We start from the raw sequence: 14,157 nt of genomic DNA on the forward strand, positions 1-14,157 counted from the left end.
TATTCTGCAGTTTCTCACAGGAACTAGTATAGTAACTAATACATGTGCAATGTTTGTCAATGCCCTGAATAAGGAGGCTTTGTGCTAGAGTCTTATCAGCCTCTATCTTGATCTCAGGAACTCAGTTCCTTGAACTAAAGTAACTTTCTTGTTAGACAACTGCAATGTTTCACCAAGCTCAGCTGAGCCTAAACCTGTCTACATAATAGTAACTTTAAGCAACGGACTTTCTTGAGAGCTACACAAAGATCCTAACATCACACAATGCAACTATAATATGTAATTGAGAAATAAGCTGCATAATGTTTCTAACTCTATAACCTGCCTAATGACACAATAACAATAATGTACTACTGATGCCCGTGACCTAATGTAAACTATTGATATAAATAAAGCTGGCAGCTTGGACAAGAGCTTTCTACTATTCTGCCATCCTGCTATTCTGCCACTTTGTCTCTGTACCTTGCTTCTGTCTCCTTTTGATTTTCTTACAGTTTTTCTATTTACAGATTGGTAAATGACAGAGATGGTTAGATATTTATGTATATGTGTGAACATACACATATTTAATATTTTACTTACATTTAATTTGCCATATGAAACCAACTTTTAATTCTCCATTAACTTTGGGGCATGTTCAAAGGAACATTGATTCTTTCTATTTAGACACCTTTTGAGAACATAACCTGAGAGAGAAGATAACAATAGACAACTGTAATAAAAATTAAGGCTTAGATTATGCGAAACATATGAACAGAGGAGGAAAATTGATTTGTTTAGGTAAGGAAAAATGTCGTTCAGAGAAATTACTGTTAGATTTTCACTAAGTGTACCTAAAGAAGTTTATTAAAAATATTTATTTATTTATTTTTAGTTGTAGATGGACACAATATCTTTATTTATTTATTTATTTAAAATATTTTCTTTTTGGTGTTAATGAACACAACACAATGCATTTTATTTTTATGTGGTGCTGAGGATCAAACCTGGGTCCTCCCCATGCTAGGGGAGCACTCTACCACTAAGCCACAATCCCAGCCCCTTTTTATTTATGTTTTATGTGGTGCTGAGGATCAAATCCAATGCCTCACAAGTGCGAGGTAGGTGCTCTACTACCGAGCTATAGACCCAACCCTAAAGAAGTTTTAACTTATAGAAGTAGTATTCAGTGTTTATTAGTATTGTATGTGTTGTATTCCTGGAAAAGAGAATGTGGAAAACACACAACTGCTTTCAACTGCTATGGTCTAGGAAAGTCACTTCTCCCTTTCACACATTGCACTGGCAAGAATTCATCTTATTCAGAGTTGAGATGCTGGTAGGTAGAGACAGTATAAGATGTAAACTATCAGGTATATCAGGTATAAATAATAAAACCAATAAATAAATAAAACAAAATACTATTTTTTGTCTATCCTAAAGGTTAGACAAAACATGTGTATCCTAAAGGCCGTCAAAGAATAACCATGATATGCAAACACATATAAGGTAATATGCTAGATAATCAGCACTGAGGACATCTAGACACAAGTACTGAATATTTTCTCCCCAAATTCACAATTTGAATTTAGAACATGATGATTTTGCTTATACTGGTGATTTCAAGTAAGTCTCTCTCACAGCAAATGACAAAGATGTCTTTGAGTAGTTTTTGGGTGAGAGGAATTTTCTCTTGCTAGATTTGAACAGTAAAGTGACAGAGAGTCTGGTATTTTTCCATATTGATCTCTTATATTTTGATTATAATAATAACTAATGTCCATACTTTTATTACATTAATTATTTGCCATTTTGGGAGACAGAGTACTTTACTCTGATTACTGTCAAAAAAACTTTAAAAATAGTTAATTAAAATAGTAATTGTCTGAAAATTCAGTACTATTTCTTCCTTCAGATAAATATTTCCATAACTTTATTTTTTCAGTGATATTATACAACTTTACATAATAGCAATTGGAAAAATAACACCTAAAATAACTATCTGGTATTATAGTGTTCTAAAATAAAACTTTAGTAACTAGAGTTTTCAATGTAAAATTGACAATAGCATCTTCTTTACTATTCTTTTTATTAGTATCATCACACACATCTTTATTTCCAATGCTATTCATTTAAAATCTCAAGATGATAAGCTTCACTTCAGATATATATTTAGGTACCCACAAAATATACTAAGGATATATCTCTTTCAAACAAAAGGCAAATATTACATTTCCTATTTCAATTTAGAATAACTCAAAAGGAAAATGAAATAGATTTTAAAGGATTGATGATATAAAAGAATATATCAAATACTTTCTAGTCTGTTGATTTTAATAATTCACAGCTATTCCCTAAGCTATCATTCAACTAATGTAGCACCATTTTCAGAATATAAAACTTTTTCTGTCTATTCATATTTACTATTCAATAATACTTTTAAAATTAATTTAGTCATGTGTGTAAGAAGAAACAAAAGTATTCTAGTTGGGGAACTTTCTCTCCCTCCCTCACTTGACCTCTCTTTCCTTCATCCTCCTCCTCCCCTCTCCTTATGTGTATGTGTGTGTGTGTACATGTTTTCACACATACACACATACACACACACATAGAGAAAGTAACATATTTTATGTATATTGTAATATATACATATATATTATACTATAAGTGTATCTTTCTCTCCCTTCACCCCTGTATATTTATACTGTTTTCTAAGATAAAGTTCCTTTAAAATGCTATCTTTTTGTTCTCTGTTCTTATCAGTTTTGATTCTTTTAAGGATATATAGATTCACATTTACTACCATAGTGAATAGGTTGAAAATCTGAAATGATGCTCTATGAACCTACAAAATTTACCCAATCTAAAATGATTTTGATTACATAAGGAAGCTCATTACATGTTAATGAAGTAGATACTGTTTCCAGTATATGTGCATTATTTGGCTGCTTATTCAACTATTTTAAGTCCACATCTCTAAAGAAGAAAGAAAGATAGTTTTCAGCTGTATGAGATGCAAATATCTTTCATGTGTTTAGAAACTTAGTTGATTCTGCAATAATTACTTGAGTGGGTTTAGCCCAAATCACTAAAGTAAGTGTGTGTGTGTGTGTGTGTGTGTGTGTGTGTGTAAAGTACCTGCCATTATCATTTTTTTCTTAGGAATAAGTGATTTAATATGTAATAGTGTGCTTGTGACATTATAAATGTACCTTAGTCAATGAACTGAAAGCTAAAAGAGACAGTTTAGAGTGAAAGATTAAGAGAAATCTCCTACATATTAAAATAACATGTACAGCTTTGGAATTAACTATCAGTTTATTTATATTAATCCATAAAATACCCAGTGGAATTATTTCCCTAAGTCATTGCATGGCCTACAATTATATGGAAATATGCAAATGTTATTTGAAATCCATGTGAATGTAATGGACATTTAAATTCTGCCTCCCACAATTCCTGTCACCTAAATCAAAAGAATATAATATGGGGGAAAATAAAGCAAAATGTTAGCTGTATTTCATTCCTGTGTTTTATGGATTTTCCTCTTGCTCAGTGTATAAAATATATCCAAATCTTTCTTGGATGACTTCATTTATTTTTCTGTACTGTGAAGTTTAGAATATTTTTAGGAACTGCCAATCTAAAGGTCATTGCCAGATACCTTCCAGTCATTATCTTATTCTGTGCCACTTCAAAGTGAGGTAAAATACACATTTCCTGGGATTAGAACAAAGCTTTATGCCCTTATTTTTAATAAAAGTATTTATTTCTATTATATTATTTGTTGGAATGTTCAAGAAAAGAGGGGGTATTTATTCTTTTTCACAGATGGCTTAAATTATTGATATGGAATTGAAATTATGACTCCTCATACCAGTTTGATTGACACGCAGTTCTAGTGCATTGAAATTTGAGCAAAGTTCAAAATTAGTTTAGAGGCTAAAGAGGGATTATTTTTTTTTAATTTTAAAGCACCATTTTCAAGTTAATTTACAATCACTTTGCCTGCAGAATGTTTAAAAACTACCCCATATTCCTCATATGCCACAGCATAATTATGTTGTTTTTCATCTCTACTTCCTCCTTATAAAACTCCCTAATTCTTTAGAATTTAGTATACTACAGTTTCTATGGTATTCTTTATTTCTGAAAACAATAAATCCTTTCTTTTATACATTTTCATAATACAATCAATATTATTCTACAGATCCTATTTCATTGTGACCTTTAGAATGGAGACTTTGGAACTAGAAAGTTCCTCATCCTCCAACACTAAGAGTGTAATCCAAGAAGGAAAAGAATAAGATTAATATATAGAATCTATTTATGCATTGGTCAGTTTTAGGCTCATTGAACTAAGAAAATAATCATAAAATGAGAAATATCTGACTCCAGTATATAGAGGTGAATATTCATAGGCAAGAAAATAGTATCTGTTTGATTTTAATCTCAGCTTCTCATTTTTAAAGAAGTAAAAACAACCTAAGGTCACGGGTTCGTTCCCTGTACGGGCCACCAAATGCTGCAGTCTGGCTGGGCACAATTCAGGAGCCACTTGTCAAAAGAAACTAACTTTATTTTAGAACCACACATGCCAAACAAAACAGCTCCTCAGGAAAAACCTTCAGAGCCCAACTGCCACCACCGGCTTTTTAAAGCCTCTTTTAGCTGATTTTAATCTCAGCTTCTCCTTTTTAAAGAAGTAAAAACAACCTCAAGTGAAAAAAAAATGAGAACCTGATGTTCTACATTGAATCTATTTAAACAGCTTTTCTTTTTATTTAAAGATTTCTATGTCTATCCAAAGTAGAAATGAGAAGTGTTAATTTGTACGTCTATCTCACAACATACTAAAAAAAAAAAAAAAAGTGTATTTGACCATGGATCAGAAATTCAGAGCTAAAAGTATAAAACACTTAAATGAAAACGCAGAAATGTATATTGGTGGCCATGGGTTGATGATTTCTTACACACAACACCTTAAGCCCATATGACAAAGAAGAAAATCGACAAATTACATGAGATAAAAATTTGAATTTTGATAAGAATATTATTTCCAAGAAAGTGAAAAATAACTGATAGAATGGTTAATGTATTTGTGCATAAGATGTCTAATAACAGAATTTCATTTGTAAGTCAATAAATAATTCTTAAAATTTGACAATGTAATAATTTAATTTAAAATAAGAAAATGATGAATCTACATATTACTTTCCATAGTGATTGTATTGATTTTCAGTCTAAACAACAATGCCTTTTTCTTCCCTAATTAACATTAACTATTATTTGTATTTTTTATGATTGTCATTATTGTGGTGACATGAAATCTAAGTGTAGTTTTGATATGTTTTTCTCTGGTTGCTAAGGAGGTTGACAAATGTTTCATATATTTGTTTACTATTTGCATTTCTTATTTTTAGAATTGTCTGTATAGTTCATTTGCTTCTTTATTAATTGGCTTATTTTTTTGTTTTTTTTTTGGTGTTAATATTTTTGAGTTCTATATATATTCTGGTATATGCTTCATTCATTACTTGAGCTTTACGAGTCTTATTAGGGATGTCAGGGCTTGTGCCAATGTGATGGAGTGGGAACCCAATGTTTTCTTCTAGCAGTTGCAGTGTTTATGTTCTAATTCCAGAATCTTTAATCAATTTTGATTTTTGTGCAGAGTAAGAGATGGGGATCTAGTTTAATTTTTCTATATATTTATATCCAGTTTTCCCAGCACCATTTGTTTAAAAATTCGATCTTTTCTACAATGTATGCTTTTGAAACTTTTTCAAGAATCAGACAACTGTGTCTATCAGGATGACATCAGGGTCTTGTATTCCATTCCATTAGACTTTGTGTCTGTTTTTATGTGAATACCACCTTGTTTTTGTAGATAGAACATCTTTGTATCAAAGATATCAGGTATTGTGATGTCACCATCACTCATTGCTCAGTAATATTTTGGCTATTCTGGGTTTTTTTTTTTCCTTCCAAAGAAATTTTAGGATTTTTTTTCTAATTCCACAAAGAATGTTATAGGTATTTTGATGGGGATTGCATTGAATCTGTGTATCACTTTTGGTAATATGAACATTTTGAAAAGATTAATTATGCCTATCAGATAGCATAATAGGTTTTTCCATCTACCAAAGTGTTCTTCATTTTCTTCTTCAGTGTTCTGTATTTTCATTGTAGAAGTCTTTCATCTCTTGGTTATATTTTTTTCCCAAGTGGCTGCTTGTTATTGTTGTTGTTGTTATTTGGAGACACTTGTGAATTAAGTAGTTTTACTGATACTTCCTCAGCACATTTATTTTTGTAATATAGGAACACTTCAGTTTTGTGTGATTTTCGCATCCTTCTACTTTGATAAATTTGATTATAAGCTTTAGAAAATTTTGGTGGAGTATTTTGGGTCCTTTAAGTACAGAATTATGTCATCAGCAAGTAGGCATAATTTGACTTCTTCTTTTCCTACTTATATCCCTTTGATTTCCTTCTCTTACAGGCCTTCTCTCTGTCTAGAATTTCAAGAACTCTAATGAATAGAAAATGTGAGAGTAGACATTCTTTTCTTATTCTTGATTTTAGAAAAAACTGTTTTAAATGTTTCTTCATTAAGAATGATGTTGATTTTGGTTTGTCATATATAGTGTTTATGGTGTTGAGGTAAATTCTTTTTATCCCTATATTTTCAGGTGTTTTTTTTTTTTTAACTTTAATGGGTGCTGAATTTTTTCAAAACCTTTTTCTATATTTATTGAGGGGAACATGTGATTTTTGCCCTTGATTCTATTCATGAAAAATGATGAACTTCTATAATCTCCCTTATTGTGTGTTAGTATCCATTTATCAGAGAGAACATTCAGCCTTTGTTTGGGAAGAGAAAGGGAATGGGAATAGACTGTAGAATGAATCAGACACAACTTTCCCTATGCTCATATATGAATACACAACCAGTGAAACTCTACATTATATAGAACCACAAAAATTGAAACCTAATTAAAACAAGTTTTATTCCACGTATGTACAATATGTCAAAATACAATCTACTGTTATGTATGCTTAAAAAGAACAATTTTTTAAAAAGTCAAAAAAAAGTGATAAATTACGTTTGTTGACTTGTTTTTCTTGAATTAACATTGCCTTTCAGGAATGAAACTGTCTTGATGCACAAACTTCTTAATAAGTTATTCAGTGTGGATTGCTATTAACTGATTAAGAATTGCCATGCATATGTTCTTAGATTTATAACTCTGTTGTTTTCTTTCCTTTATGTATCTTTCTGGTTTAGGAATCATATTGATACTAGCTTTATAGAATGATTTTGAGACTGTTCACTTCCTTTCTATATTATGGAATGAATTAAGGAAAATTGGCATAAATACTTTAAAGATCTGATAAAACTCATCAGAAAATTCATCTGGTTCTAAGTTTTACTTTCAGAAAAGCTTTTTATTACTATTTCAATCTCATTGCTTGATATTGATTTGTTTAGATTTTTTGTATCCCTTTATTTCAGTTTGCATAAGTACTATGTGTCTAGAAATTTGTCAGTATATTTTAGATTTTCTACTTATTGGAGTGTAAGTTTTTGAAATAATTCCTAATGGTCTCAGAATTTCAGCCATAACTTTGGTGCTTTTTCCTTTTCCATCTCTAATTTAATTGTTGTTCTTGTTGTTTTATTGATTTTATTTTTTTAAACACACAAGAGCAGAATTCATTACAATTCTTATTACACATATAGAGCACAATTTTTTCATATATTTGTATATAAACTATGTTCACACCAATTCATGCCTTTATACATGTACTTTGGTTTTTTTGCATTATAAATTCTTATTACACATATATATTACAATATTTCAAATCTCTGTTTGTATATAAAGTATGTTGATCCCCAATTTGAGTCTTCATACATATAATTTGGATAATGATGTCCATCACATTCCACCATCTTTGCTAATATCCTGCCCTTTCCCTTTCCCTCCTACCCCTCTGCCCTATCTAGAATTCATCTGTTCCTCCATGCCCCCCACTCTCGACACCACCATGTGTCAGCCTCCTTATATCAGAGAAAACATTCGGCATTAGTTTTTTGTTTTTGTTTTTTGGGTTTCTTTTTTTTTTTTTTTTTTTTGGATTGACTAACTTCACTTAGCATTATCTTCTCCAAAGCCAGGAATAATTTCATTGTTTTGTATCTTCTTCTCTCTATATACCAAATTTTATAGCAGCACAAATCACAATAGCCAAGTTATGGAACTAGTTTTGGTGTCCCTAAATAAACAATTGGGTAAAGAAAATTTGGTATATATACACAATGGAGTTTTACTCAATCATAAAGAAAAATGAAATCATGACATTTGTTGTAAATGGATGAAACAGGAGAATATCATGCTGAATGAAATAATTTAGGCATAGAAAGTCAAGGGTCAATATTTCTCTCATATCCAGAAGACAAAGTGAAATAAACAATTTTGAAAAGGGAGATAATTGAAGTAGATGAAAGGAAATGAGTGGGAAGGAGAAAATATTGGAAAGGGGAATGGAATTAATCAAACTATATCATGTGCATGTAAGAATATATATAAATAAATTCCACTGTTATGTATAACTATAATGTAGCATTTAAAAAATAAATCAATTATAAAAAGAAAATGATTAATTAACATTTTCACCAAGAAAAGATAAACAAATGACCTCAGAAAAATATGTTGAAAATTCATTGAGGAAAGATAAATCAAAACTGTAGTATTGTATATCTTTACATAAACCACGGTGGCAAAAATAAACATTAAAATTTATCAAAGACATGGTGATAATAGAACCTTCATACACTGCCATTGAGAATGTAATATGGTGCAATCTCTTTGGCAGTCCTCTAAATACACAGTTTTAATTATCTTATGGACAGAGGAAATGCACTTAAATAAATGTGTCTAAAAAATTAAAAGAGTATGTTCATACACATAAAAATTTGTATAGAAATGATTCTGCCATAATTTCTATTAGTCAATAATAAAATGAAAAAACCCAGATGTGGTATATCTACACTTTGAATAGTATTTATTGATATATAGGAATAAATTAAAGATTATTAATTGTGATTCAGAGTAAAAGAGATTTGAAAACATATGTTCAACTAAAAATATCCAGTTAGAAATAACTAAATACTGTTTGATTATATTTATATATAAAATATTTAGAATTGACAAGTTCACAGAGATAGAAAGTTGATGAATACTTGTCTATTACTGTAGGTGAAGTTAGATATAATGATGATGTTTCTCAATTTTCTTTTTATGGTTATGAAAATGTTAAAAAATTAGAATGAATGATTAAACAACTTTGTGAATATATTCAATATGATTGTAGTTTACACTTTGATGGAGGAGCTTTGGATACACTATTTACACCATAAAGCTATTTCTCAAAAGTATCAAATGTCTTTGTTCATTGAAGTAGTTAGGGCCCAATCATTGTGCAGGCCAATGATTGTATGACTTGTCTGCTAGGTTTTTTTATAGTATATATATATATATATATATACTTTGTGGCCTTTTTTTTTAAGTCTTTATTTTTATTTGTTTAGTTTTCTGTTGTGCTGAGTATTAAACCCAGTGCCTCACCCATGCTGGGGGAGCACTCTAGCACTGAGCCACAACCCCATCCCCTTGTGGCCTTATTTTTTAAGTTTTTTTTTTTTTGTTTTGTTTTAAATGAATTTGAATTGATTCTTTTATATGTTGTGAGAAGGTACATTTCCATATTTTTGTGGATAGTCAATTTTTCCAACATTTATTGTATGCTTTTGACAACTCTGTTCCCCAATAGATCATGTGTGAGAAAATGTAAGACCATCTAGAGGTGAAATGAAAATTAACCCAATCAGTGAATTAATCCCCTCATCAGAATTGAGTGGTGGCTCAAGCAGGTAGGGTGTGACTGGATGAGGTAGATCATTGGGTCAAGCCTTTGGGGTATATATTTTGTGTTTGGTAATGAAGTCATTCTTTCTCCCTGCTTCCTGATGTAATGTCCTGGGCCACTTTTCTCTGCCACACTCTTTTGCCATGAAATTCTGCTTTACCTCAAACCCAGAGAAGTAGATCCAGATATTTATGGACTGAGACTTCTGAAACCATGAGCCCACATCCCCACCCTCAGTTTTCCTCCTTTAATTGTTTTGTCATGGGCTTTTAGTCACAACCCTGAAAATCCTGAGTAAAACAATGTATTAAGGTTTATTTCCTACCTTTGATCTTTTAAGATTGTATAAGGTATGGATACATGGGGAGCAGGGATGACCATGTTCTTCTTTGTACTCTCTTGGTCTCAAAGCTCCCAACTTGCTCCACATTGAAATCCTGGATGAATTAAAGAGACGGAAGAAGAAATAGAAAGATGTGCTTGTATTGTAATTTATTTTCTGCCTTATTTACTGCAGTTTTCAACATCTTCTGAGTCAAACCATATTGGGGGGGAGAAGATCAAGGAGAAAATAAAAGATGTCTCTTCTTTCTCTCTTCATAACTGCCCTCTACTTGAAATTTTGGGAATTGACTGAAAACTAGAATATAATTTTAGGATGCTTTTTAATATGTGTGTGTGTGTGTGTGTGTGTGTGTGTGTGTGTGTAAAATGTGTGGCAAACTATGCACATTAAAAATCACAATTTAAAAAATGACCTAAGATTATGACAAAAAACAATACACACAAGGAAATTCTATACTTATTTCTTTACGAAATGTTGCCTATAATATGCATCAGAGGCCACAGAATATTATTAATGATTGTACTAAGATGATGCTAAAGCCAGGTGAAATAACTATCCATGAATAAAATAAAACTGACAGGGTAAAAAATAATGGCAATGCAAAAAATAAAAATGCTTAATTAAAAAATAAAGAAAGAAAAATCTAAAGCAAGCTGAGTGATATAGCCCCACTCATGCTCAGAATTTATACATTTGATTCCTCTCACTTTTAGCCCCTCATACTCCATAAAATAGCATTTCTATTTAAATTTTAATTTGGTGCATGTAGAAAAAATATATGATTAACAACAAGAGCACTGATCAAAATAAAGCTTGCTTTTTAAAAAAATCTAAAAATACACTGACTGACATAAACAATAACAACAGGGAAAAAAAATCAATTGACCTATGATCCTGTAAACTAGGATGTGCATTGTGAATGCTGTGCAGTGTGTGTCATTTCAAATGAGGCCTGTCTGATTAGATGATTCATGACTCCTATTTGCAAATTAGATAGCAGTGCCTGGAATATGTGAAAGGTTATTCTTGGCCTTTAATTTGTGATCATGTAAAGTAAAAGTCATTGTTTTGTTTTTCTCTCCACGCAAAAGAGTTTATTAGAAAATGTACAATTATTACAATGCCTATAATTAGGAGTATAAGCAATGCAAATCCTAGAATGATTCTCAATGCAGTAACTTTGTTTAATTGTAATTATATGGGAAGAAATTTTTAATAGAATTGAATCAACTGAAAAACTGACTGATAAGGGGTAGTTAGGAGCTGACAGACTTTTAGATTACTGTTCCAGGATTATTAATCAGATAGGAAAAATAAAACTTTTCATAAGGCCAATTAAAATATTTAAGTTAAATATATTATTTTATAAGATTTTGGGATGAGGTTATTCATTCATTGATATATGTCTCTAATCAAATTATTGTGATTCTTGTAGTTCATTTAAGCTATAGCTTAAGTATTTATTATAATTTATTACTCATTATGATAAAGCAATACCTGTGTAGATATTAATTAATATATATTTGTTAAATGCATACAATATAATTGCATCTAGATATATTTAAATTAAGCATCATATATGTATATATATACATACATATACGTAAAGCAAGATACTTTTATGTATACATGATGAAGCTTCACCAGTAGTATATATATTAAATGCTATTTTCATTTTTTCAATTTTCCAAACAAAAAGTTTAAAAAAATGATACATTAAAAGATGAGATTGAATTTGATTAAAAAATTTAGAATTGTATGAAGAGACCTATAGATATTTGAATGAAAGCTATTAAAATAGATTGATTTAATTTAGTTTAGGAGGTTAAATAAATCATATTGGATTAAGAATAGTTTATATTTGGAATCAAACCTTGTATTTGAATTACTATATCATGTGCTATATAATATAGTGGAAATTAATCAGTGTCTCAATTTATTCATTGATTAAATGAATGTTAGAATTTTAAACTCAGAATTATTTTGAGGAATAAACAATATAAAGTTTATGAAATGCACAATTTTTTCATAGGAGTTAAAAAAAACCTAAGCAGTGAATAAATTGGTATTTCCATTATTATGCTTTTTTAATTTTTTTAATGTTCCAATTAAGCAAGTATGCAGTGATAAAGAGACTGTTATTTTTTCTTCTCAAAGTTTTTCACTGTGCCATGGACATGTGGAATAGATTGGAAGTCCATTTATAATATTCCTAGTGTAGGAATCACACATTGATTAATTCAACTAGTTTTTTTTTTTTTTTTTGGCAATTCTAGAGATTGAACCTGGGGTGCTTTACTACTGGAGCTATATCTCCCGTCTTTTTATTATTATTATTTATTTTGGGGGTACTAAGAATTGAACCCAAGCACACGCAACCACTGAACCCTATCCCCAGACTTATTTTGTATTTTTTTTTTATAAATAGCTTCTCACTGATTTGCTTAGCACTTTGCTTTGGCTGAGGCTGGCTTTGAATTTATGATCTTCTTGCCTCAGACTCCTGAGCCACTGGGATTCCATGTGTGCACCACCATGCATAGCTCAAAAAGATATTTTCATCTTTTTACATTAAGTATAATGTGAAAAACTTAGAACAAATTATCCATGAGATAGAGTTCTTAGCTTAATACAGTTTATAATTTTGAATAGCATAAAGATATTTGTCAAATAATTACAGAATATAAATTCTAAAAGTCATAAATGCATTGAAGTAAAAGCACAGCATGGTACATTCATGAAGGATTTGACAAAGTCAGATCAGATAGGTTTCCAAGAATATAATAATTAACAATACAAGTTTAGATAATGCTGATTATAATGAGTATTCCACATATACCAAGTCTGCAAGAGAAGAAATACAGAAAAAAATTCTTAATGGAAAACTTGACCTTTAATTTGGAAAATAAAACAAATTAGATTGTGACTTGTAAGCATAAAATAATATATACAGATAAAAATGTAGGAAACACACATGGATATTACTTTTATAAAACAAAGTCCAATTCAATTTTTCTTTCTCCAATTTGTTTGCCTATGAAGAAACTTCGGTAAGTTCATCTCTTATATAGCATAATTATTTTCAAATAAATGTGCTTCTTGGATGTTCTTTGAAATAAAAATGAATTCTTACATCTTATCTATATTTTTTCAAGAGAGAGATTATAAATGTAATTCCATTTTGAGGAAGTAAAGTAATTATAAAAGCAATGTGCCAGGAATGTTACTTGTGTAATCATTTACAATTTTTAGTAATATATTGGACTATAATGACATAAATCATACAATCACATAGAATGCTAAGTTGCATACTGCAGTGTGTTGGTAAGCAGAGATGTGTTGTTAAGTATTTCTGTCCAACAAAGATAAGCAAGTGCTTTATCGCTGGAAACCAACTATTCATTTTCTCTGCATCTAGAGGGCTTAAATTTTAAATTCAACACCTAAAGGAATGTTATGCATTATTTACTTGCTGAGTTCTTTTCATATGTAAACTTTAAAAATTTTTTACTACTTCTTAACTTTTTGAATAACATCACTGCATTCATATCGAGGGAATTAGCTCTGATAAATGTCAATATTCATCATGAACATGTGCAACAAAGGCTATGTACCAAGATGGTATAAGAGTAAGTATAATTATTCTCACTTCTTAAATTCAAATTCACTTATAATGGCTGGTTCTTATGATTCACCAGCATGTAGCCTGACATAGTACTATATCTTGTCACTTTGCATTGGGAGTTATTTGCCGAAATGAATAAGGTCAAGTGTAAGCTCAAACATTCTCCTTTCTCTCCTTCCCAATCCTTGCCTTGAGCACTGTGGCAGCATCTCTATTCCCTCTCAGTCAGTACACAAGAGGAGAAAACAAACAACAATAACAAAAAACATTTAAC

This window comes from Urocitellus parryii, chromosome 1 (genome assembly GCF_045843805.1).
Source record: "Urocitellus parryii isolate mUroPar1 chromosome 1, mUroPar1.hap1, whole genome shotgun sequence".
NCBI lineage: Eukaryota > Metazoa > Chordata > Mammalia > Rodentia > Sciuridae > Urocitellus > Urocitellus parryii.